Source organism: Sphaerodactylus townsendi, linkage group LG15, assembly GCF_021028975.2.
Source record: "Sphaerodactylus townsendi isolate TG3544 linkage group LG15, MPM_Stown_v2.3, whole genome shotgun sequence".
NCBI classification, from domain to species: domain Eukaryota; kingdom Metazoa; phylum Chordata; class Lepidosauria; order Squamata; family Sphaerodactylidae; genus Sphaerodactylus; species Sphaerodactylus townsendi.
In genome coordinates this window covers 6,848,460-6,874,452 of record NC_059439.1, presented here as the reverse complement: position 1 = coordinate 6,874,452, position 25,993 = coordinate 6,848,460, and the positions used below count along the sequence as shown (strand labels likewise).

The 25,993-nt window shown below is 49.2% G+C and overlaps 1 protein-coding gene across 1 annotated transcript in view; it reads left to right on the top strand.

The window, feature by feature from the left end:
* IKZF3 (IKAROS family zinc finger 3) overlaps positions 1 to 25,993 on the top strand; it is a 75,475-nt gene that overhangs the window by 14,078 nt on the left and 35,404 nt on the right. The window lies entirely within an intron of this gene.

The following is a 25,993-nucleotide window of genomic DNA, read 5'->3' as shown; positions in this document are numbered from 1 at the left end:
AGCTACACAGGCATGCAGAAATGAACCCCCACAGCCATGCTGATCGCCCACGATACGATAGCTATGCAGATGCAACACACAATTTTTTGTACCCCCCCCCCCCCCCCGCAATGGCAAGCAGATTCTCCCTGACTGTAGACAGCGAGGTGGAATGGAGGGGGGAATGAAGGGCACCAGCACCAATCTGGGATTTTTCAAAAGGATGCTGATTTGGTGATTTTTGAAAAACCTGGGTTGAGAGTAATAAAACAGGGCGGGATCTGTGCAAAGTGCTCCCCACAAAATGGGTTAAAGAGCATCCTGCACCCGTTGTATTTCCCCTGTGAGGAATGTCTCTCTCTCTCTCTCTCTCTCTCTCTCTCTCTCTCTCTCTCTCTCTCTCTCTCTCTCTCTCACACACACACACACACACACACACACACACACACACACACACACACACACACTCTTCATTAGCATCTGTGTAGTCTGGAGGTCAGTTATAATTCCGGGGGACCTCCATCCCTCACTGGGAAGCTGGCAACCCTATATTAAATCCATCATGAAAAGAGCACCTCTAGTGGTTGGCGGACTCAGCAGCACCCATTCATGGAAGTCTTTTTGCTGCTGGGCTAGAATCCTGGTTGGCAGATGGCCGGGAGGTATGGCTCCATGTGGCAGCAAGCCCTGGAGGCGAGAACAGAGTGCTGCCACTGTGGAACTTATGCCAACTGAAAAATAAAGAAAGATATAAGCATGTTTGAGCAGTCCCCTCTTTTGTAATGTGCCCCAAACTCACAGGTTGCCTACTAACTAATACTGCAGTTAAGTTGAGAGCTGAATAAACCTGGATTTGGGTGTGGGGAAGGGGATGTACCTCAGCAGGGTGTAATGCCATAGAGTGTACCCTCCAAAGCAGCCATTTTCTCCAGGGTCATCTAAGGAACAGAGCTCTCCAGGTGCCAGCTGGAGAATGGCGGCCCTCTGTGGAGGGAGGGGTCATCAGCCCTGAGGCAGGGACCAATTTCTCATCAAGAGATGGAATCTTTCTCTTAGGCCAAACCGCCTAAGGCTGCAAATGAATTGCAGCCTAGAAAACATGATGGATTTCTACAGGCAAGGACTATTTTTATGGGAGAGCTCGCAGCCTTCTTAGCTACCCCCTACTTCATTCTAGAGCCATGGTGGCGAACCTTTGGCACTCCAGATGTTATGGACTACAATTTCCGATTGGCCATGCTGGAAGGGGCTGATGGGAATTGTAGTCCATAACATCTGGAGTGCCAAAGGTTCACCACCACTGTTCTAGAGCCATAGCAAGGGGGAACTGCGCCCGGGGCACATGTGTGCCCTCCGCCCCTGCCATGCCCTGGACCGCCCCCACTATTCCCCTGCACCGGCGCACGCCAAGTGCAAGACACCCCCCTTCTCCCTGGGCGCTACGCCACTGCCTTCATCTAGGGTGGCCAGATATCTGCTTTTTCAGAGAACGGTCCCCTTTTTTGAAGCCTGGCCTCTGAAATGTCTGTTGCTTTCCTGCAATTTGGACTGAACTAATTTTGGAGGCCCAATCCCTGAAAAACCTCTGAATTCAGTGCAGGTAGAAAAAGGCCTCTTTCGAGTGAGTTAAAGATGGGGTTGTCAACTTCCAGATCTCCTGCTATTACAACTGATCTCTGGACAATGGAGAGCAGTTCCCCTAGAGAAAATGGAAGGTGGCTTGTATGGCATATTACCTTTCTGAAGTCCCTCCACAACCCCCGCCCTCCCCAAGCCCCACCCCTAACATTTCCAGGTATTTCCCAGCCCAGAGCTGACCACCCTTGTTAAGTAGGATGAGCCAGAAGGAGGGAGAACAGGGAGGGGCATTGCACAGGCCTGTGCCAACAGTTTGCACCTGGACTGTAGATGGAGCCAACACACTGAATTGCATTTCTAGTTAAAATATAGGAATACCATGTCTAAATCTGCATTTGTGAATATCAGCCTGTGCAAATTTTACCCCTCTTTCTTAGAGCTGTTCCCCTCTACCTGCCACTGGAAGTGCTGAACTCCAGTCTACCCCCCCCCCCCACAGCAGGGGATGGGGGTAGGGTTGCCAGATGCAGGTTGTGAAACTCCTGGAGATCTGGGGATGGAGCCTGGGGAACTCAGTGGGGTACAAGGCCTTACAGTCCACTTTCCAAAGCAACCATTTTCTCCAGGGAAGCTGATCTCTGTGGTCTGGAGATGAGCTGTAATTCTATGGGATCTCCAGGTCCCACCTGGAGGCTGGCATCTAATTGCAGGGTTGATCCCCTTCAGGAGAATGAGGCCTAGGGTTTCTGTTTTTCCACTAGCCTTCTAAAAGTCCTCCCACCTGCCAAAACTCCAGCTTCCAGGCCCCACTCGGCAGTCTATCCTCCTTGCCAGCTTAACTGAAAAAGGCGAGTTGTGATCTGCCCTCCTGCACTACCGCTCTTTATCCCTTCCCAATGTCAGCCAGCCAGTCCCTTTCTTGCCCCACCAGAAGTTGGTATGGAAATGTCAATTGTATCTCTTGCATCTGCAGAGGCAACAGGACAGCAACTGTCTGTACTGAGACAACAGATAAGGGGCTGAGCAGATAATGGGAAGCTTCTCCTCACCCCTCCCTCACCCAAGAAAAGACTCTGAGTGACGTGGCTATTTTAGAGATGCAAGACTCCCCTCAAAAGGCAAACAGCGCTGTTTTCTTTCACAAAAGAGCAATAAGGGCCAATCCACTTTTTACTGTACATAGGGCTATACATCAGCGGTGGGATTCAAATAATTTAACAACTGGTTCTGACTTTGAGTCTCCTTGCTGGAGAGAAAGGAGGGATATTAATCCAACTCCTCCTCCTCCTCCTCCTCCTCCTCCTCCTCCTCCTCCTCCTCCTTCTTCTTCTTCTTCTGACCTTCTCGTGTTCTTTTTCAATGACCCTGCTGTCACCGGGGACTGCTATGTCGATGATGCTCACTTTCTTGTCCTCGATCATGGTGATGTCTGGTGTACTGTGTTTCAACACTTTGTCCATTTGGATTCGAAAGTCCCACAGGATCTTGACCTTCTCATTTTCCATTGCTTTCTCTGGACAATGTTCCCACCAGTTCTTAGCTGTTCTTATGTTGCAATTCTTGCATAAATTCCAGTGGATCATCTTGGCCACTGAGTTGGTGTCTCCTGTTTTGTACTCAGTCTGGGCAATCCTTTCTTTGCAGCAGCTGAGGGACATGATCTACAGTTCATCCCATCAGCTTCTTTGCATCAATCTGCATTTTTCATTGTCCAAGCGATTTTTCGATTTTGGCCTTTGATCAAATTTGTTCTAATGGCTTGCTCTTGAAACGGTACTAAAACTGTGCAGGGGATTCAGTTTCCTTTTTCAGAGTACCAGTTGTTAACCACAGCCAAGCTGTTATTCCTTTTCTTATTGTCCACCTTTGTCCTTGATTTTCTCCAGAAATTGGCCCGATACAGTGATTTGTTGTGCCAGCTTTCAGTCCCTCCTCATTTTTTTAATCACATTTTTTTTCTGTATTCTTGTTGTTTGGTTTTCTGGGTTTGCAGCAAATGTCTGTTCTTCACTTCAATCAATGCCTGTTCTTGACTTTCCTTCACATAATCGGCCAGTGCATGCTTCTCCTCTTCCACTGTTTGCTGTACTTGCAGTAAGCCTCTGCCCCCAGACCTCCGGGGAAGGTATAATCTATCGAGAGTATTATCACTGTGTGTGGGTGTAAAGCATGGTGCATTGTCATAAGCGTCCGAAGTTTTTTCTATCCAATGTATCCAACTCAGCCTGTGTCCAGTTGATGATTCCAGCAGTGTACCTGATGACAGGTATGGCCCAGGTGTTGATGGCCTTGATGGTACTCTTACTGTTTAATTTAGATTTCAACATTTTCCTGACTCTCTGGGTGTACTCTCTGCTGACAACAGTCTTCACTTTCCCGTGCTTGATGTTATCTAACTGCAAAATGCCCAGGTATTTATAAGCTGCCTCTTGGTTGCACTTGATGAGTTGGCCATCAGGTATTTCAATCCCATTACTCTCGGTTATCTTGCCCCTCTTTATTGCCACAGTAGCGCACTTTTCCAGGCCAAACTCCATCGAAATGTCTGTGCTGAATATTTGGACTGTGTTTACTAGTGTCTGGATTTCTGATTTCCCATACAACTTCAAATCATCCATGTACAGCAAATGTGGGATTTTTTTCTGAGTCTTTGGCCATTTGATAGCCCAACTTTGTTTTCTTTAAAATTACTGTTAGTGGTATCATGGCAATGATAAACGGTAAAGGTGATAGTGAATCACCTTGGAAAATTCCTCGCTTAATGTTGACTGTTCCGAAGTTTTCATTTCCGACTGTCAGTTCAGTTTTCCACTGTATCATAGCTTTTTCAGTGAATACTCTAATGTTTTTTGCTGACGCCAATTGTTTCCAAGCATTTCATGATCCAACTATATTATTATTATTATTATTATTATTATTATTATTATTATTATTATTATTATTGTTATTATTATTATTATTATTATTATTATTATTATTATTATTATTATTAAGATTTCATAGACTGCCCAATCCCCCAAAGGGCTCTGTACAATGGATGTCAACCAGCAGGGTTTCCTTCGCCCTCAAACTCCACAGTTTGAAGCTCAACCCAAGTCTCACTGAGGCCAGGATCAAACTGAAAAGCTGGGGCTGACCGGCTCCAGATTCATACTGTTGTTCCCATAGAGCCAGTGGTGGGATTCAAATAATTTAACAACCGGTTCCAGAGGTGGGATTCAAATAATTTAACAACTGATTGTTTACAAGCAGCATTTAAACAACCGGTTCTGCTGAAGTGGTGCGAACCTGCTGAATCCCACCACTGCATTCTCATCTTTCAAAGCGGCCATTTTCTCCAAGTGAGCTGATCTGTGTCTCCTGGAGTTCAGCTATCATCTCAAGAGATCTCCAGCCAACCTTATCAGTGCTGCAGTTCCTTTGCCAACCTAGATGCTGTTTGTAAAATGGGATAGTCAAAATAACTGTGCCTTGGAGCTTCCTGGGGGCCAACTGGCCTGTGTGTGCATCTAAGAATGGAAAAGAGGGACCATCAAGCCTGGGGAATACACCAAACACTTGTTTGTGCACATGGCTGAGCTTGCAGCCTCTACTGCCCGAGATGAGCTGTTGCTGAGCTTGGGAAGGAAGTGCTGCTTTTTAATCAGAATATTATATCTCTCGTGTCTGCTAGTGGGACAAAGTGAAGGGAGGGGCTTATCTTGCAACCTTGGCAGCACTTTCCTTCAAAGCCTCACTGAACAGGGGATTTCACAAAAAACTGAAAAAACAGAACACAGTAAAATGCTGCGACTCTTGAACTGTGACTCCCTTTTCTCGTGGCTTCTGATCTGAAAGTCACAGCAAGGGCTGCGTGCTCTCTCTCTCTCCCCTACCCCTATATGTGTGTGTGTGTGCGCGTGCATGCGCGCATGCACTTACCCAAATTCTGCACCAAGGAAACCCAAACTGTGCCCAGAAAAGATGAATGATGCAATTTTTTAAATGTTTATTCAGGTAGTGTTATCTGTGTAGGTGACACTTTATGGAGTAGCATGAGCTAAACAGGAACTTTCCTTGAACAGTGAGGAGGCAGGGTTGTCAACCTCCAGATAGGGCCGGGAGTCATCCCAAATCACAATTGGTCTCCAGACTACAGAGATCAGTTCCCCTGGAGGAAATGGCAGTTTGGACAGTGGACTACAGTGTATCTAGAAGGAATGGAAATCCTAGAGAGACATCACATTCCTGCTAAGTGCTCACCCTTTCCATACCTGCTCTCTCCAGGCACTGCCTCCAAATCTCCAGGTATTTCCCAAGCTGGAGTTGGCAACCCTAGAGGAGTGGAAAGTGAACATGGCAACAGATTTTTTTGCTTTGTACAATTTTGTTTTCTACTCCATTATGCATTCTAGCAATCTACCCAGAATGCAACATTCCTGGGTTTTTCAGCAGCAAATTCATGGAGAACAGGTTCCTTGAAGCTATACTCTTTAAAAGTCTCTTACAGTGCAATCCTAAAAAGAATTACTCCAGTCTAAACACATTCTTTTCAATAGGCTTAGAATGGGAGTAACTCTTAGGATTACACTGTTTGGCCCCTTCCTCATGGGCCAATAAACACGGGTTAATGATGGTTTAAAAAACCCGGGGGGGGGGGGGGCTTTGCACGGATCCTGCCCCTACAGCGAGTCTGCCCTGTGTTATTTCCCCTAAACCTGGTTTTTCAAGAATCACACTATCCACCCATCTTTTTAAAAATCCCAGGTTGTAGCCACTTGTGAGTGAATGGCTGGGCAGAGAGGCGCTTTATTCGGCTGCGCTTTCCTTTTAAAAAATTTCCTGGCTGCCATCTGCATAGCCATGCAGATGCAAAGGGTCATATTGTGAGACATGGCTGTGGGAGTTCACTTTTGCATGCTTGCGTAGCTACGCATCCGTGGGAGGTGATTTTTAAAAAAAGATGCGCCTGTGTGCAAAGGCACGCCAGCAACCTGCATTGTTTCAATGGGCTCCGATCACTGCCTGCATGAAGGCATGTGAACGCAAAAACGGGAAAGCGGGTTACTTTATCCTGACTGCCACCCGCTGTACATGTGCTGTGCGGAAAGGGCTTTTGTGTTGTATTTACTCCTGTTCCAGAACATGAAACAGCGTCAGGTGCCCTCAAGACTTTCCACGGCCCAGTGCTGAATTCTCAGCGGTTAAAAATATTTTTTTTCCTGATTCTTTCTGCAATCTGCCTTGTTTGTTTGTTTTGTTACCTGAGGTACTCGGGGAGGGGAAACCAGTTGGCTAAGCATTCGTGCTCAGCCAGGAATTCAGAAAGCTTTGTTGCTATTTTTAGTACGGCAAAATTTCCACCAGGTGCTGTTAACTGTCTGTTTGGATTCACTGAGGCGTCACCCTAGAAATGAGTGGTTTCAACCAAACCCAAGAGATCAAAATATCCCCCCCCCCCTCCACTCCATCCAGCCCAAGGTACTGGGAGCACAAGAAGCCCAGTTCAGAACGAGGCCTGATCAGCAAGCTGGTATTGATTTGGGGTGTGGGATCTGGAAACTGTGGGGATGTGGCTCGTCCCCTTGCTGAGGCAGCACGCCAAAGATCTGGTTGCACATCAAATTCGTCTTGTGAAAAGGAGCCATGCACAAAACAACTTTTGGCTGATCTCTCAACTGATAGCTACGGCATTTTCCCCTCACAGCTGAGCAATGCTTTAGCGTTCTGAGCATGGGGAAGGCATGGTTACTGAGCATGCATGCTCTCTGCGATTCAGCTGCTGCCCTGTTCACCTGCTGCAAGCAGAGACCCGATTTTTCGACAATTGGCTCTACTGGTTGTTGGTTTGGTCGAGGGTGTTCGGCAGCCTGTTTCAGTGTATTCCTTCCTAACCATGCGGTTCAACACAATCAGCTTTTTGTGCATTTGTGTCTTCACAGAGCTGCCCCCTGTTCATGCTTGCTGCATAGCTGCTCCACCTCTATTCAACAAGCAATTTCTTAAATAGACAAAGAAAAATCATATAAATCAATCATTAATCAGTCCCATGTTTTAATAGGACTTGGCCCATCTGTGTTTGCCAGAGAGCCGGCAGCATGTAGTGGTTAAGCAGACTCTAATCTGGTGAATTGGGTTTGATTCTCCACATGAGCGGCGTACTCTAATTTGAACTACGTTTGTTTCCCCACTCCAACACATGAAGCCTGCTGGGTGATCTTTCACAGTTCTCTCCGAACTCCCTCGGCCCCTTCTACCACACAAGGTGTCTGTGGTAGGGAGGGGAAGGGAAGTTGATTGTGAGCCGCTTTGGGACTCTTTGAAGGTAGAGAAAAGTGGGATATAAAACCAACACTTTTTCTAACTAGTCCTTAGAGACAGTGGTGGCCACTGATCAGTTCAAATCTGCAGTGTCTTTGCATATTCGCAGATTTAGGAAAACCTAATGCAAACCAATTTGGCAAGTAATTGTGACTGCTTGGTAGAAACCAAACAGGCCAAGCGATTGGCTCACCTCCATTCGCCACCTTCAGACAGAAAAAGTTTGAGAGTCTTAGCAGAATTCCTAATGCCTGCAGTGCCAAGAAAGTAAGGCATGTATCTCCGAGTTGTGTCTAGTGATGGTCAATTGAGAAGAGGCAAAGACTCACCTCCTTGCAAGTAGAGACTTATAAAATATTTTAAGTTTCCCAACCATGTGGGCCAAAATTCTCAGCCACTCCTATTCTTGTCCAAAGAATAATCCAGTTTGTTTCTTTGGCAGAAAACAATGGCAAACAACTCTGTAAACAGCCTGGTTAGTAATATTGTGATGTGGCATCACCCCACGAGTCAGTAATGTCCCCATTCTTGCACCTGTACCTTTAACCTCCCAGATTCAAAAGTCTGACATTAACTATTGCACCAAGCTGGCGTTAAACCACACATTATACTTCTTAACACTAAGACTTCTTAACAGTTGCCAAGCAAGAGTTGTGCTGTGTTTTTCTACCAGTGATGATTTAAAGGACTGAGAACATTGGGGTAAAACTGGTGCTAGAATTAAGTCAGTTTTGGATCATGGTGTGTGGGTGTGTGTGTGTGAAGTGCCGTGAAGTCACAGGCGACTTATGACAACAGAATCTCTTTTACCCTGTGTCAGTTGCGTAGCGCCAACAGGGTGGGAGGGGGGTGACAACCTGGGCACATACCAGTGTGGGGATGTGGCCGGGATGTAGAGGGGGCGTGGCATGGCATTCCAGGGTGAGGTGGGGCGTAGCAGGGGCACAGGGGCACAGTTCCCCCTCCCTCCGCCCGTTTTATTTCTGTGGACCTCCTTGATGCAGCAGGAAAGTCTGCCCGGAAGACTGTGAATCATTTCTTTCTGACTTCCTTTGAGTTACTGGCACAAATTCCCTCCTGAAGCTTCTTTTATAGCTGTGATGGGCAGGGGAGATCCACACTAGTGTGAAATATCTGCCCAGTTAAACATACTCTGCAAACTTGACTGAGCTGAGGATGGTGGCTGTTTCAAGGTCCCTTTGGCCTCTGTGGTCACCTTGGAAAAAGCAAGCGAATTGTACATAGAAAAACCATTGGCAAATATATCCTTCTGTTATAGGGTTTTCAAGGCAGGAGACTTCCTTGGACTTCCTTGGGGTTGCTTTGCAGAGGCTGGCAATAGCAAACCGCCTCTGAACATCCCCTGCCGATGTACAATTATCAGAAAAGTTTAAAATGGAAAAAGATCTTATGGCTTTGAGCAAGCAAAGTTCTAGTCTTAAGGATAATTTCTATAAAATTAGCTAAAACATATAAAGGGATTTTGAATGCATGCTGGGAACGTGTACGACAGGAAGGGACATTTTATGGTGAACCTATAGCGAAGCCAAAAAAAACTGGAAACAAATGGACTCACTAATTCAGGAGATTCTACAGACTAATGTACAATTTAAACCAGAGGCTTTTCTTTTGGGGCTAATGGACAAACAGCTACAAGAGTCATGGAACTTTGTTTTTACATATCACTACAGCATTGAGATAATTGTATTCTCAAAATTAGAAAGGTCTCACATTACCTACAATAGAAGAATGGTTGGTCAAGATGATGAAATTTGCAGAGGTGGCAAAACTTCTTTGATCAGAGAAAAACAAACAACAATATATTTTTTATTTTTTTACATTAAAGAATCTTTAAATAAGAAAAAAACTCTATAAGTCAGCTGTGACATGATGTCAAAATAAACAAACCTCACTTTCTCTCTGAAGCGTTTTAGCTTCACCAACCCACCGGCCATCTCATATGGGTGGCCATTAGTAACTCCTTGTTTAAAAGTTGTCTCTCACACGTTCTTGTCCATAAATGCAACATTTTCGTTGTAGCATGAAAAGGCTCAGAGATGCTCCATGAAAATCTAACGTAACATCCTCTGTAGACTCTGCGAGACCCATTTTAAGTTCCCATCTGCCTTCTTTGTTCAATGTAATTCCTAGCATGTTCAATCTAAATATAAATTGCTTCCTCTTTTTCCTTTACTGCGCCAAGCTCTTAAATCTAATTAACTGCTGTCAAAACATTGTTAAACCATTTAGGCAAGCTCACTTTTTTTTAATTGGATAGTTAGGAAACAACAACGGACAAATAAAGTTGCTATCTATATCATATACTTTTTGGGAGGAGAGTGCATGTCTGGCTGAACATCTGCGAGGATAAGGTCTTTTTATCTCTGAATTGGTCTAGGAAATCAGATATGTCGTTAACTCGTCACATTATGATGATTAAATTCCTTTCTTATCTAGATGGCTTTAAACATCCCTGTTTTTATTTTTTTATGTCACATTTAAATGCAGAGTTCTGCAACTAGGGTTAACTAGGATGCTGTATCGCCTGCAGGCTGATAAATCCGATTTTCTGGAAAGGCCTCAGCAGTTTCCCATTAATGTGGCTGACATTCCTGCTATAGTCATGATTGGTGTCTGGAAGATGGAGGTGACCTAGTTGTAGGGATGCCAGCCACCAAGTAGTACCTGGGAATCTCCTGGAATGACAGCTGATCTCCAGACTGCAGACATCAATTCCCCTGAACAAGATGAATGTTTTGGAGATTAATCCATGGAATTATACCCGGCTGAGGCTTCTGCTCTCCCCAGTCTCCATTCCCAAGTATCTAGGAATTTCCCAATCTGGATTTGGCAACCCTAATCCCCACCCCCACCCTCTGTCACTTGCCCAGGTGATCTGGCAACCCTACTTAGATGGTAGTTAAGAATAGCTGTTCAGTGTCTTCTGTTGGGAAGAGCTTGCTTATCCCTGTAAGTCATGGGGCAGCTAGAGCTCATGGGAACACCTAGAGCACAAGGGAAGGGAAACTCAGAGGAAACACAACAGAACACATCTGAGAACAGAAATCGGCAGCCTTTCATGAGTTAAGAACCAAACGACATCAAAATTCACAGCAAGAGATCAGCATAGAGGCAGAATAAGGAAGCCTATTTGCATAAATGAAAGTATAACACTTAGCCTTGCTGACACAGAATAAATCGAAGTCCAGGGACACTTTAAAGACCAACAAAGTTTATGCCAGCATAACCATGATACTTAGCATGCTGATTAATAATCCATAAAGTGCCTGCAGCCCAAACACTGTTTATTGCAAGTTTTTTTTATTATAAAGTGGCAGACACTAGGTCTCACAATAAGTAATAAATGTACGCAGAAGCACCCTGCACAACTGTTTTAGTAGACAAACCTGTGCATGACTCACACTTGGGAATTGATAGAAGTAAACAATTTCCAAGAATCCATGTTACCTGCTTCTAGCCATGCAGGCAAACTGGGCAGTTTCCTAGGGTGCCAGGGGTTAAGGGTTGCCAAATTAAACAGAAGTGCATTTCTTTTCTCTATTATACACACAGCCACATAGACACACTAGTGGGGGACCCACAAGGACTTGCAGAGGCCATCTCATCCCGCCCCCCGTATTCCCCATCTCTTCTTTCCCTCCCCTGGTGGCTCCCATAACCTCTCCCCTTTTCCTGTTTCCTTTTCTCCTTCCAATTCACCAGCCAACCTACCTTTATAATCCCCACCCCCATTGTCTTTAGCTTTCCCTCCTTGCCTTGTTCTAACAACCTCTGCTCAATAAAAGTACGGCCAAGTTGCAAAAGCCACATACCTGCCAGGCTCCTTCTAGCAGGATACTCAAGACAGAAAGATGGCATCACTTTTCCTGGGGTCTATTTGTTCGCCCAGTCCACCTCTGCTCTTACAGAAACCAAGGCATGGATGGCTTGGCACTGTTGCTGTGGTTGCGTAGCAATCTCCAATATGGCCACTGAGAGCTCAGTAGCAATTCCTTTATTAAAGCTACAGTTGTTGTTTCTACTAATATGGGGAGTTGTAATCCCCCAATGTACTTCTTTTTAGATTTCTGGTTTTTCCCCCCTGCAAACCTGTCACTTCCTTTAAGTTTGTAGAGAAATTATCAATTTCTAGAAAAGAGATGTCAGGTGTAACTTAGTTTGGAAATAGGGTTGCCAATGTCCAGGTGGAGACTGGAATTACCACTGGTCTACGGTGAACAGAGATCAGGTCCTGTGGAGAAAATGTCTGCTTTGGAAATCGGTCTGTACTGTCAAGTAGTGCCCCTGACATCAAAACGCCCCGAAATCAAATAGGGCTATGGTTCCTGCACTGATAATGGGCTTCCCAGAGTTGTGGCTTCCTGCTGCCTTCATACTTTGTAACCTATATGTAGATTGCGCCCAAGCGCCAGTTGGGCTGAGAACCCTCTTTGTTGGCTTGAGAATGGACGATTGTCACCTGCTTGCTTTCTAATGCTTTGATGTTCCAGGGGACGGAAGGGAGGGGGGCACCTTTGGGGCATTAAAAGGAAACTCGGAAAGAGCCAGTTATTTCAGTTCCTTAGAATTGGCTTTGCAGCCTTCTAGGGGCCATGTGATGCTGTCTGCCAATAAAGAGACTTCGACTCAATGGTGCTACTTGAGTCCGATATTGGTCCAGATCCAGGGCTTGACATGTGCAGCATTACACTTTTCTGAAATCCTTCTGCCCCCAAGCCCCAGGCTCCCCAGGCTCCACCCCCCAAATCTCCAGGAATTCCCCAACCCAGAGTTGGCAGCCCTATCTGGAAACAAAGCCTCTGACTGGCTTTGTTTCCCCTTAGAGCCTTCCCCTTAGAGCCTGCCAGTGCTGAATGCCATGTTAACCACACCTAAGCCACGGGTGGCTCCCTCGACTCTAGACGGAGAAAATTGGAGGAGATAGAAATCGCAAACTCAACTCATGCTCATGCAGAGTCCTGGCTTGGTTTCCTTTCAGTATCTCTCTTCCCTTATCTTCTGAGAAGCTGATTTCCCTGCCTCCTCTGCCCCCTCCCAGATCCTAAGGAAAATGAGTTGCTCAGAAGAGAGATAAGGGGCCATAAAGAGGAAACAGGAAGTCAGCTACAAACCCCCTCCTGCCTTGCGTGCATGATCTCTATCCCCGCCACCTTTTCTCTGCTTGTGAGCGAGGAAGCCTTCAGAAGGCTCCCCAAACTCAGCTCTCAGTTGGTGAGACGGCAGCACTCGAGGCCTGCGGTGTGTGGGCTATCCTGACTCAGGGTTGCCAGCTCTGGGTTGGGAAATACCTGGCCATTTTGGGTGGTGGAGTCTAGGCAGCGCAGGGTCTGGGATGGGGAGAGACCTGAGCAGGTGTAAGGCCATAGAGCCCACCCTCCAAAGAAGCCAGTTTCTCCAGGGGAACCGATCTTGGTCATCTGGAGTTCTATTATAATAGCAGGAGAACTTCAGGTACTACCTGCAGTGGAGGGTGGCAACCCTATGACTCAGGGGTTAGGGGAAAGTACTCTGGGCCTCTTTTGGCCCCTTCATTTGGTTTTTTTCCTTAGCATGTTCCAGCCTCGACATTGAAAACTGATGCCAAAGAGCCCTGGGACAAATTCATAAATATGTATGCTATTGCTCATTCACATAAAAATGTGTTAATATGTTAGGTAAGAACCTTTACCAATGAACACGGTACAGAGGATGTTATAACACTAATCACTGCCAGACTGGCAAAATATGGGCAAAAGCAGAGGCGTAGATGCAATGGGGACATCCGGGGCGGCTCGCGTGTCGGGGGCGAGGGAGGTGTTAGGGGCGGGGGTTTCAAGGGTAGGGTTGGGCGGGAGGGGGCACGTGGGCAGTTTCTGGGCACAGTTTCTCCTCTTTTCGTAACTGGACAAAAGGCACTCCCACCTGGCAAAGAAATACAATCATACCTGAAAAAATTTAGAGGTGTGAGCCCAATAATCTAACAAAGAAAAACAAAACACTCTCCAACGGCCAATGTTGTGGTTATGCTGTTAATTATAATGTGATATAAAGTGCAACAAAATAATACATTGCTGTTAAATTAACAAATCTAACAATCAATCTAACAATCAAATATCTGTACCGATTGCCAAGCTGGGCTCAGTTGCAGAGCGGGACACCCAGCATGATGTAGTGGTTAAGAGCTATGGACAAGGTTTGATTCTCCACTCCTTCACATGCAGCCTGCTGGGTGACCTTGGGCCAATCACAATGCTCTCAGAACTCTCTTAGCCCCTCCTACCTCACAAGGTGTCTGTTGTGGGGAGAGGAAGAAAAGGCAATTGTAAGCCACTTTGAGCCCCCTTGAAGATAGAGAATAACGGGGTATAAAACCAACACTTTCTCTTCTTCAAGGTCTTGTATGGGGCACCTCAATTTCCCCAACACCCTCTCCCTCATTATTTCCCAGTTTCCTTTTCCTGGCAGCCCCCCATATCCTCCCCTTTCCCTGCTTCCTTTTCTTCTTCCCTCCCTCACCTGTATCTAGAATACTACTTACTGTGTGGTGTGGTGGGGAGGGTAGAACTTCGTGCCCCAATCTTCTCAGTTTCCAAGGAGATCCTGCTTGTCATCCTCACAGATGTATTCTTAGTTCTCCTTGGGCTGTGTCAGAAGGGCATCTCCCCGAAATCTTAATTCCCAGGCAGGAATTATGGACAAAGATAGTTTTTGAGATAACCCAGTCTGAAACCATGTAGGTCTTTAAAGGACAAAACCAGCATTTTGAATTGGACTTGAGAAGACATGCTTCCAGTAGCTGTCCTCAAGCAGCTGTCTGGCCTCAGCATTCTGCAGCAGCTGCAGCTTCTGAATACTCTTCAAAGGCAGCCCCAAGTAGAGTCCGCTAGGAAGTCTCCAGGGGCTTTGCAAACGGGGAGCAGGCAGGAGCTTAGCAGGCTCCCGACTCCTAGGTACTGGCCCAGGCAGAAGGACGAAACGTTGGCAGCGGCAGCAAACTGCTTCCAGATGTTGGTTTGGTCAAAGCTCGTTCCGCCAGGGTGGCCGCACCGCCACTCTGGCAGGAGTGGCGCAGCAGAGCAGGCAAGCTGAGATGGGTGGCTGCCGAGTTAGGCAGTGGAAATGATTGCAAGAGGCGCACAGAGGTTCTCAGGAAGCTGTCTCGGGAGTGGCTGCTTGCTAGGCGCAGCAGCTCTTGAGCTTGGCTGGCGGTTGCTTTGACATTCCCCCAGGTCATCCGGGTCCTTGGACCGTCTGGGCGTCGGTGGCGGCGTTTCCGTTGAGGCCGCTGGGACAGGATCCTCCAGAGAGATGCAGGTTCACATCTCTCGGGATGGGGCTTGTTTTTTTTCCTCCTGGCGCCATTCCATGGGCTGGCCTGTGTCATGGCGAAGTCAGGGATCCCTACATGTGAGATCTGTAGGAAGGGGAAGGACTGAAACACACCCCTTCCCCAGGTTATAGGAGGGGCCGGTCCTGCCAGGCTTGGAGAGCCGATGGCGGGAGGTCAAAATCAAAGTTTTGTTGGATTTAGTGCGTTTCCGATATAAGACGGCATCTTCATATTAATGGTTCTTCATCTTGCAGCCTGCGTAAGGGAGTTGCTTTTAATGCAAGTCTACTGGGGGGCAGCCCACTCCTCTTTCTTTAGATTGTTTTGACAGGAAGGGCAGAGGGTAGGCGCATCCTGATGGAAGCTGGCTTCAGAAGCCGTCATCAGGGTGTTAGCCAGAGCTGCAGGGTCCGAAGCCTCTCTCCCGAGGAGGAGGAAGGGGCAAGCGGACCCTGGGGGAATTGTGGTGGGTATGCATGCTAATTTGCAACATAAAAGAGGGCTTCTGGGATGCGCTTTTGGGTGGTGGAATGCATCCGGGGGACAAGGCAATCAGGCGATTTAATAGAAGGGTAAACTTCACACATACATAAAGGGAGGGAGGCCTTTCTTGGCAGGGAAATGTAATTTTACCGTGACCTTGGTGGTTAATGCCAGAAGGCTGGAAATGGTGCTGAATTTGGTAATCGACCTATATTGAGGAATTACATGCCGTAAAACAGCTAACCTTAAGGGCGGTTTCCGCTGCTTCGGCTTTGGACGTAGTATTGGTAAAAGTTGCCAGGAAACACTAGAGCAGTTACAACTCCAAACAGGTTTGGGTATTAGAGAGGGCATGAATGGTGGCATACCGCGCAGCCCTTTTAACCTGGGAGGCTCTGTCCTGTGCAGTGCTGCGGTGACCCAGGATGGGGCTCCAGATTTTAATCCTGAGGAAGGCCAGGGGTCAAGCCAGGTATTAGCCCTCCCGGGCCTTTGCTGGTTGAAAAATAGAGGGAAGAGAAAAGGAAAAGAAAAGGGGGAGTAGTTTCTCTTGGCGGAAGTTCGAAAATGAGTTCAGGAAGGCAGCACAATTAGGATCAATAATTCTGTGTGATAGGGTTTATCCATCCTGAAGCAGACTAGGGGTCGCTTTGACTCGGCCTGGCTATGAGGTCCCTTCCCCAGAGATTGACATGGATGTCCAGAATGATGGGGAAGCGGACTGTGAGCTGCCGCTCGAGCCCTGGGCTATAATGGACCGCGTGAGCAGGGCGGATGCTCCCGTCTCGCTGGGTTTGTTTTCCCCACCCCCAGATGTGCGGATAGGCCTCGCTGGCCCACTGGCTTCAGCTTGCCACTGAGCTGCTGCTCTGATGACGGTCACATCAGCGCGTGGTGTCCACCAGGGCTCCCTGAACAGGACACCTCCATGGTGAGCTCCAGATACGGGCGGGAGCTTCCGGATGGGTGTTTCCACCGGCCATGCCCGATGGTGGTATTTCTGGCTGCGCTCTGATGGCTGCCGGGGCCTCGCGGTGGCCTTTATGTGCGCTCGATGGCGGGCAGCGCATGATGGGGCAGGAGTGATCAGCTGTGTGCAGCGCTGGTTCCGCTGGGCAACTCCCTGCGCGGATGTCTCGGTCCAGACTTTGGGAGATGGATGTGGGTCCCCCCTGGTGCGTGGAGTCAATTATCTCCGGGGACGATGAACAACTCCCTGTTCAGCGGGCGAGGCCTTTGGCAGCACCAGCCCAATGAGTCCCGTGTAGGGATAGGGGTCGCCATAGTGGGTTGGGCAGCCACGAGGACACTCGTGGGGAACTTTGGAAGGAGATGGGCTGGGTGCACGTGAGCTTGAGATGTCCTGCCACGAGGAGGAGGGGTGTAGCTTGGGTGTGGGTCTTGGGTGTTTGGGCCAGCCTGTTCCTAGTATCACTCTCCTCCTTGGTCCTGGGCTGAAGGGAGATGCCCGGCGCGCCGAAGCCTTTAATTCCGGACACGGCAGTCGCTTCTCCAGTGAAAGCCTTCTGGCACCCGGGGCATCGGGTTTTGGCGGCCTGCGGGCCTTTCGCTCTTCTTGGGGGAGGATTCTCCTCCATCGGGATTGTAGACCCCCCCGCCGGGCTGCCTACACTCCCTCCGGAAGTGTCCTGACCTGCCGCAATTAAAGCAATCATCTCTGGGCTGTCCCCTGGCGGTGGAGAGTGCTACTTGCGGCAAGGGAGGCTAGATGTAAGGGGAATTCCATAGACGCAGAAATAAAAGCAAGGCTTTGGGAGTAAAAGTCCATTTATTAAGACATCTTAGAAAGCTCAAAGTAATAACGCCAGTGGCAGGAAATGGCACTTCCCCGCCAGAAGCACAGGTTATAATACCATTCACCCCATCCCCCTTCCTTCCTGCTTCCTATATGGGAACAGAGTCTTCTATCTCAGCTCGCTGCTAAAGATAAAGTCTCCTCGGCCGATGCATCTGGGCCCATCGCCCGGGCTGTGGGAATGTACTCCAAGTTACTTCCACTATCAACACCATTGAATCCCCTTTACAGTTAGCTTGGTGGGCAGAGGATCCACTGATGTCCTGGCAAAGCCTTAAGCATGTCGACCAGTTCAGGATCCTTGCTCTAGGCCATCGTGATTGCTCTAAGCGCACTCAGTGGAGGCGTTCTCCTTTACGGCAGAGAGCAGCATGAGGAGCTTCGTTTTGGGCCTCCCTGCGCTATCTACCTGTCCCTCTTGGAGAGCCTCCTGGAGCCTGTTCACAAATTCAGCCGTGAGGGGCTCTTTGGGGGGGTTTTTTTGTGGCCGGATAGGCATGGAGAAACTTTGGGTTGGCTGGTCGGGCATTGGGAACCTTGATAAACACCTTTGTAGAAGCGATTCAGAGGGCCACCCGTAAGGGTGGCCTCTGGCAGCGACAATCTGATCGTTGGGGTTGGCGAGTATAGGAGCATCGGGCTTACGTAAAGTTGCGCTGGCGGTGTAGGCGCCTTCAGAGGCGTCCCCTAGCTTAAACATTGCTGGTGGAAACTCAGCTTTCCCAGATCACATATATTGTGCAGGGCTCAAAAGCATGCGAAAAGCGTGGTCTTCCAGTCATCCGGAACCATTAGGGTGATTCCTTTGGCGACCGCTTCCCAGCATGCCTCTCACATAGGGGCTATGGTGATCTCCTACGTCCCGCCATGCATCGGCTTTGCGGAGCTCGGTGGAGGATGTTATAGCAGCCTAAAGGAAGCGTACTCGATAACCCTGGGCCGGAATAACGCCACCCTCCCCCTCGGTATCCGTGTGAAGTGAACGGGGCACAGGGGCGAGGATATCGGCATCGCCTATCCGTCAGGGGAAGTTTCCTTTTTTCGCGAGGTCGCGGGTTATTAATAACGCTCTTACAGGGTTTTGAAACCTCGCGCCATTACGCGGCGCTTCGACGGAGGTGCTACATGGCTTCAGAAAATGAAGGCGGAGCAAGGGGAGGCTACCGAGTTTCGCTGGAGAATTTGAAGGGGGCAGGGGAGCAAGGGGGGCAGAAGGAGGACAGGCATCCAATTTAGAGGATAGAGAAAATTCCGGGGGTGAAACTGAAGCTGAAGGGTCGAAAGGAGGGCGATCTACAGCAAGGGAGCCATAGACCTGCAGGCTGATGGCGACATAACACTGTCTCCACGTCAGTAGCAGTGACATCGCCGAGGCTCTGTGCGCTTAAGAGTGCTTCCGATGTTTTCCCAATCCTTAAGATTCAATGTCCCCCCCTCCGGGTACCATGGACATTGAGCTTCAATCTCCTCAACCAATTCGCGCAGCTCCCCTCTCTGTATGGGGCCCCTGCAGCGTTTAGCTAACGCTTTTAGTTCGTTAACGTGCTTGTGATCATCCCTGCTTTGCAAGCTCCCATACTTACCGGTGTTCGATCGGAAGAGAGAGTGTCCTAGGACTAGGGTCCCTGGATGCGCCGATCAAGCCGACGGGCGATAACGAGAGGTGGGTCCCTGGATGCGCCGATCCAGCGGACGTCGGTACCGCGGCCCTTTCCCAGGCGACGGTAAGCAGGGTGGAGGTTCGAGGATTCCCGGGTTTCGGCACCAGCTTGTAGTCGTGACCGCGAGGTCAGCGCAAGAACGAGACGAGACGCGGTGATAACATCTGGTGGAGAGCGCCAGCAGCGGGAGCGCGGGTGTCCGTGTTCCTAGCGACTCTCCCGCGTGCTGGTTCCTGGTACCTTTTATTATGATTCTAGCGGGGGTGTGTAGAAGGGCGGAACGGGGGGAAATCCGGGAGAGCGGGAGAGCGGGAGACTGAGAGATCATCATGTGATGCATGATCTCACCTGGCTGCTACGTGCGGAGAGGAGCATCAGCGTCTGGGCCTAATCCTCACCTGGGGGCAAGACCATTGTCCCTTTGTCTGGGACACCTGGTGGTTGTGAGCCAGGTGGTTCATGACCCGTGACTCATCGGGGGGTGAGGAGTGGGGGAGCGGTGCGACCAGAAGACCGCAGGAGCGCCGGTGTGCCAGCGCTCTACTTACGGCGCTGCTGGGTCAGCAGCTCATCCCTACAGAGTTCATTTCAAAATTCCAGTCAACATGTCTGGATCCCTATGGCTAGATCTGACTAACCCAGGAATGGATGCAGTTGATGCACCAACTGAAGCTGGGCAAAAGCATTCCAGACCACCACAGCTCCCTGGTTTCCTAAGGTGACTGCTCTGCAGATTAGCACTTCCGTCTTTGAACCTGACCTTTCAAGGAACATACAACCCCTCACAAAACAGGAGAGATCTGATGTCCTTCGTCTGCCTTTCTTGTCGTGGTTAAGTCTCAGCTTGTTCATCAACTCATTACTGCGTCCAAACACAACACTGATTTAGTATCTGACAAAGTGAATATCGAAAACATCAACTCTGGAAAGTTTTGTTTGGCTCCAAGGTGCTACTACAGATTAACATGGCTGCCCACCTGAAATGGATGATCCCAGTGTTCCAGCCAAATGCTGTATAATATAATCAGGAGGGGTTTTTAAAACTGTTGGATGCAGTATATAGTACGCTGTATTTTAACTGGGTTAGCTATTTTAATGTTACAGAGCCATATTTATATTTATGATTACGATTGTCCGATAACGATTGTGCTCTTCCTCTTATGTTATGTCATTTTATGTTGTACACCGCCCAGTGCCCTTTGGGTGTGGGTGGTAAAGAAGAGAGTCAGTAGGTGTTAGTATGGCGGGAATTGGCTGCTTAGCGGCCCTTGACTACATTTTCCATGAAGCCCGGGCGACGGGCCAGCTCCTACGGCGGAGACCTTATCTCTGCGAGGGAGATGAGACCTCCGTTCCCATGGGAAACTGGGTGGGGGATGGGATGGATAGAGTTATAATACCTGTGCTTCCTGGCGGGAAATGCCATTTCCTGCCACTCGCATGTCATGCATTGGAAGCTTTCTAAAGATGTCTTAATCGCGGTCTTTTACACACCCAAAAAGCCTTTTTATTTCTGCTTCTATGGAATTCCCTTACTTACATTTGTGGCGAGGAGATCCCTAGTTCATCTATATTCCTAGTGCAGTGATGGACCTCTGTGGTGATAATCTCGGCATGGAGAGGTTGAATATTCCTGTGCTGGAAGAGTCGAAATTGTAGCCCCAAAGAGGAGCTCGAGCTTTCCCTTCTGGATTTGGAGGAACCGGCGGGAGAAGCGGGTCGCTGGTAACTCTTTCCGATCCTACGTATCGACATATAGAGACTTCCCTATACTCCGTTGGCCTTTTGTGGCGAGGGGACGAGGAGGCGATCATGTGAGACTTACATGGAAAGTGCGTTTGGGGCGCTGTCTGTATGGATCGGCATACCTGTGGATCCGGATATCTGCCCGTTTCCATGTGGATTCCTCACAAACCTCCAAGGTGCAGCCTGTCACCCGGAGGAGCGGGTCTACTGACAGCCACACCTTTCATCGCGGCGACAGCAGGAGTCCATTGAGCGATTCCTGGACTACCGTATTTTGAAGTGATGCTCCCAAAGAATCCACCGTGCCCCCAGATCCCGGATTAGCAGCTGGATCTGAGATGCCCGATGGAAGCCACCCGATTGGAGGCCTTGCGGCGTCCTCGCGCGATTCAGAGGAAGAGGAAGTCCGGAGAAAGCCTGCACTCCCTTTCGGATCTAATTCCCTCTCCCATCGAAAGAAGGCTGGGATGAGGAAAGTGGGCCGACTGCGAGATTATGCCCAGAAGCCATGGAGCCCGTGAAGCGGCAGCTAATGGGAAGGAAGGAGCGAGAACAGCTGCACGGCAAGAGCGTACCAGAAAACCTGCAAAGAGACCGGGATGCATTGGCTGCGCCAAGGAGAGAGAGCTGGCTGCCTTGGAGAGGGAACTGGAAGAAGCAGCCAGAACAGGACAACCCAAGTTGGAGTCTGCAGCAGCTGTCACTGGTACAGCCGGCAGCCAGAGGCGGCGACGCTGCTGGGTCACCTTCCAAGGACCCGGCTCCCCACCCAGAAGCATGCTTGTATCACCGTAGGCGATTCAGGTACCTCCCACCTCCACCGATTCCAGCCCCCCCTGCGCAACCGCTGCCTCAACCTCGCGCAATAACCGCAGCACGCCCTTACGGGCGCCAAGGAGCGACGTGGAGAGAGGGATACCTGAAGCCATCAATACCTGCCACGTTTCGATGGGACCGCTTCCAAACTTCCCTCGCTTCATCTTGCGACTTTCGATGCCCACATGGAGGACTATGAAAGCGATTTATACCCGGTCCTGAAGCTGGCGAAAAAATACGGGACATAAACGGCTCAGTCCTGGATAGGGGAAGCTGGCCAGCCAACTGGATTTGTGACTCTTTGAACCTGCAAGAGATGAGGATACTCGCGCGGTGCGCGCATTCCTCCAAACGCCTTAAGGGCTTTGCAAGCTTCCAAGATCAGATTGCTGAAAATGAAGCTATCCGCACCATCAAATCCTATCCAGCGAAGGCAACGGCTCGTTTGCAGAATTTGCCCGTGAATTTGCGTCGCGAGAAACATCGGCTGCTCTCAGCTCCCCTCCTGGAGTGGTACCTGGCGCATGGGAAATCGGAGAATAACTTCTACCGGATGCTTTAATGCGGCGGCAGAGTTCGCGTGCAAAGCGGTGTTTTAATTGGATCCCCGCACCATTGCTGAAGTTAGGATACGAATTAGGATCCCCCAGAAGATAGGCGTCTCGTTTGGAATCTACGGCTGGCGTGCAAGGGCGCCCGCCCAAAGACCAGCCACCTCCCATGACCACTACTGCGACCACCAAACCAAGCCCAGCCGCCCCTACCGAGACCACCTCCGGCGTCGTCGCCGGCTGGGATTGTGTCTTTACTGCGGAGGACCAGGTCATCTAGCACGTCAAACTGCCCGAAAAGAGCAGAAGCCACTACGCGCCATAAATCCGGGCCGCCCCCAACGAAGCGTTCAAGGCCCAGTTATTAGAAGGCGACCCAGAGGTGGGGAAGCAGCTGTGTGCCTTTCTTCAGCCCCCATGGACGCCATGGAGTTGCGACTCCAAGGCAAGCGGTGAGGTGAAGGCAAACGCCCCCATCCCACAATCCAAGCGTTTCTGGCCAACCCGCTAAGCATACCGTGAATTATAGCCTCGAAGCCGCTTGTAGATTCTATGGCTGCTCCCATTTGTATCTTAATGCGGCTGAGTGCCCAGGTGAAGCGGAGGAACTGGAGTCTAGACCAAAGTCCCCTGGCTAAGCCCATACCATTCGCACCCAAATGGACGGCAGTCCTCTCGGGAATGAAAGAAGGGCGGGCCCAGTTCAAAAGCGCATACCCGGTTCTCCTCCGCTTCGCCGACCATTTGGGAGAAAAATTAAGTTTTATTCTGAGCGCCGGTAATACAAAACCCACTCCATAGTTCCTGGGCATGCGCCATGGTTATTTGTTACATGAACCAAAATTCCTTTGGAAAGAAAGGATCTTGGAATTCACTGAAGCCCTCCCTCGCGGGGAACACTTACATGAGATTGGGGGGAAAACTCGAGCTTCTCTATTTTGAACTTGGCTATCATCAGCGATTGCTCCAGATTCTACCCGGCATCCGCACGATACCAAGATCTAGCCAAGAGTATTTCAGGAGACAAGAATCACGATCGAGTTTACCACCCTATGAGAGACACTGACTGCAAAATCGTAATACCACAGCCAGAACGCAACTGCCCCAAAAGGGTAGAATCCCTGCAGAAGTATGAGTCCCAATGAGGAGAAGGAACTTCGTGCCTTACATATAGATAAAGAACCTCGCTTCGCTGAGTTCATCGGCCGGAGCTTCACCAAACACACATGCTGCTCCTGTATTGACTTTGTAAAAGAAAGATGGCTCTTTACGGCTCTGCACAGATTACCGCAGTCTCAGTATGCAGTCTCCTGTCCAATAGATACCCTTTGCCTTTGATCAGGGACCTTTTAGGCGCGTGTATTGGGCAAAGGGGCAACATCTTTACTAAAGTTGGACTTGAGAGAAGCTTACTACAGGGTCAGAATTGCTGAAGGCTATGAACACTTGATGACTGCATTTCTAACACCAAGAAGTTTGGGACAGTTTGAATAGCTTTCATAATAATGCCATTCGGGTTAGAGTGGGGCCCCGGAGGCTTTGTATGGCGCCTTTTATCCTTGACTAAGTTCTCCATGAGTTTATTGTACAAGGGAGTAGTGGTGTAGCCCTTAGATAGCGACGCTTTTGATTTTATTCACAAACCATGGAAGAGCAGCATGAAGCGATTGGTTCGGGAAGTATTGAAAGCTTCGCTTGCTCAACAACTCCCTCTTTGCCAAACTTTCGAAATTCCTGTTTCCACCAAACCTCTATTGACTATTTGGAGTTACCGGATCTCGCCCGAGGGGCCTCAAGATGGATCCTGCTAAGATTGATGCAGTCCCTCTCCAGTGGCCTGCCCCTACCAACAGAAAGGAGCTCCAATGAAATCTTTTCTGGGTTTTACTTAATTTCTATCGTGACTTTATACCCCAATTCGGCTGAACTGACTCTCCCCACTCACGAGACCTCTACTTCGCACTAAAGGAGTAAAGATCCATTGACTGCCAAAACCCGGGCCCCCCTTACTCCATGGTCTAAAGAATGTCAGACAGCCTTTCAGCTATTAAAATCAGCTTTTTACCACCAGAACCCTTATCCCTGAAGCACCCTGATCCGGATCTCCCATTTGTAGTTCACGTGGATGCCCTCGGACAAAGCTTGCTTGGGGCAGCTCCTATTTAGCAGAGAAAATAAAAGAAGATGGTAAGGCTGAACAAATTCCGTGTACTTATTTATCAAAGAAAATTCTCTCCGATGCTGAGCTCAAAGCTGGACTGCTAGGGATAAAGGAGACTGCGGCCATCAAAGTAGCACTCTCCACTTGCCGCCACTGGCTGGAAGGGGCTAAACACCCCTTTCAAAGTTGCTTGGTGGCGGATCCACAAAGAACTTGGCATACCTCTCCACCCCTCAAGATGTCCGCTAAGCAACTTCGTTGGGCCGATTTCTTTCTCGTTTCTCTTTCACGGTACATTTTTTCCCCGGAAACACCAATAGAACTGGCTGATGCGCTCTCGCGCCTGCCCGGGGAGGGGGGTGGTGCTGCCTTACGGGACATTCCACGCACTATTCTCTCCCCCTCCCAATTGGGGCTGGCTGTCACCCGATCTCAGACGTCCACCCCTCCTCCTCCGCCCATTCCCAGCCTGGTCTCTCCTTCCCTACGGGAACTCGAGGAGGCGGGCTGCACGGAAAGCCACCGGGCGGAGGAAGGTGACTCCCACCAGTGCGTTTGGAGAATGGTGTTTGGCTATCGGGAATGTTGGTACGATGCCTCTCCCTCCGTAAGCAGGTTTCTCGAGGCCTGTCATGATGCCTCGGCTCAGCTGGACATTTTGGCTTTCTCAAAACTCTACATTTGGCCCGCCGTCAATTTTGGTGGCGCGCAATGCGCAAGGACATTGAGACATATATTAAAGGTTGCTCTGTTTGTGCGGAAGCCAAGAACGTTCCAGGAAAACCCCATGGCCTATTGAAACCTCTCCCGGTGGCCTCCCGCCCTTGGGAAGTCATCTCCATGGATTTTATTACAGATTTGCCAGAAAGTCATGGCAACACGGTCTTGTGGGTGGTGGTGGATTTATTTTCTAAACAAGCCCATTTCATCCCTTGTACTTCCATCCCCTCCGCTCTAAGTTAGCGCGTCTATTCATTCAGCATGTTTATCGCCTACACTACCAAGTAAGGTGGTCTCCGACCGCGGGCCCCAATTCATTTCTAAGTTCTGGAAAGCTTTTCTAGGGTTATTGGGGTCAGCCCCGGCGTTAGCCGCTCCTACCACGTGCAAAGTGACGGTGAGTCAGAGAGAACGAACAGAACCCTGGAGCAGTATTTACGTTGTTACACCAATTACCACCAAGACAATTGGTGCGAGCTGATCCTGTTTGCAGAATACTTCTATAACAATGCGGTTCACAGCAGTACAAAAAAGACCCCCTTCGAAATTGTGTCTGGTCGCTCCTTCCCTCCGTTGCGCAACTACCTCGCGGAAACATTGGACCCACCGGAGTTTCAGCAATGGATTTCATCTCTGGCGAGGGGTGGAAAATGGTCCAGCCTGCTTTACAGCAGGCCAAGGTCTCCCAAAAGCCTCAAGCAGATAAGCACCGCTCGGATTTCCCTCTGCGTGTGGGGGCCTGGGTGTATTTATCTACCAAGAATCTCAGAGACGTGCATAAATTTTCAAAATTGGGCAAAAGATTTGTGGGACCTTTTCAGATTACCAAAGTAATTAATGATGTCACTGCCC